Source organism: Nematolebias whitei, chromosome 2 (genome assembly GCF_014905685.2).
Source record: "Nematolebias whitei isolate Nwh7 chromosome 2, NemWhi1, whole genome shotgun sequence".
Lineage (NCBI taxonomy): Eukaryota > Metazoa > Chordata > Actinopteri > Cyprinodontiformes > Rivulidae > Nematolebias > Nematolebias whitei.
This window is the reverse complement of record NC_056499.1, coordinates 56,707,197-56,708,267: the sequence shown is the minus strand read 5'-3', so window position 1 is coordinate 56,708,267 and position 1,071 is coordinate 56,707,197. Positions and strand designations below refer to the sequence as shown.

The following is a 1,071-nucleotide window of genomic DNA, read 5'->3' as shown; positions in this document are numbered from 1 at the left end:
ATATATATATGTGTGTGTATATAAATATGTATATATAAATATATATGTATACATATGTATATATATATATACATATATATATATATATATATAGTATATATTTTTGTACACATATATATATATGTTTAGTTGATATGACAGTTTTCTTTTTGACAGCCACAGTAAAATGACAATTAAAAAACTTTAAAACATTACATTGTATAATATTTATCAATTTCTTTAAAATTAAAAGAAACTCGTCCTGAACATTTTATTTTATTATTATTATTAGATAAAATCTACATCAAAGCCTGATGTTCTGAGAAGAAACAATTCTTGCAAAAAAAAAAAACATTTGTCTTGTGTGACGACTTATGCCTTTCACAAAATAGAAAAAATTTAAAACCAGAGGTAAATTAAAATTCAATTAAAAAATACTTTATTAATCCCAGAGGGAAATTATATGTTAAATTATATGTAAAAAAAAAAAAAAGCTTATTAAAAAAGCTTATTAAAAAAAGCTTATTAAATTAAGTTATATGTTGTGGTAAAACAAGTGTAATAATCAAGTAGTCATTAAACACGCTAATAAATGGAGAAACAAAACAAATTATTTGAACATAAAAAATTTTTGGTAAGATAATAAAAAAATTGAAATAAAAAAACTGTTATTTCAATTTATTTTTCGAAAAACTTTAAAGCAAAGTGAGGCATTTCAAGACTTTAAAAATCCTTAAAGATATAAAGAAATTGCCTGCCCGCCTGCGAATGCTCAATGTATTTAGTTGGCACATCACAAAATCATTCAGGATTAATTGCAAAGCCGTAAAAAATATTTCTATTAATTTTTCAGGGCACTTTTATTCAAGATTTCCTACAAAATATCAAATAGAAATCCAAAGCCCTAAGTGAGTAAATTCATCGTTAGGTTTGATAATAAAACAATATATAAACCAGAATAAATAAGTAAATATGGAAATATTCATGATTGTTCTTCATTCTACCAGAATAAACTAAAAATCTCATTTTAAGCGTGATTAAAAAACACTGGAGCCATAATGACTGTAATAATGATCAGGCAAGCAGAATTAT

The 1,071-nt window shown here is 23.2% G+C and overlaps 1 protein-coding gene across 1 annotated transcript in view; it reads right to left on the bottom strand.

The window, feature by feature from the left end:
* LOC119427411 (CUB and zona pellucida-like domain-containing protein 1) overlaps positions 1–1,071 on the bottom strand; it is a 35,923-nt gene that overhangs the window by 31,157 nt on the left and 3,695 nt on the right. The gene's annotated exons all lie outside the window — the stretch shown is intronic.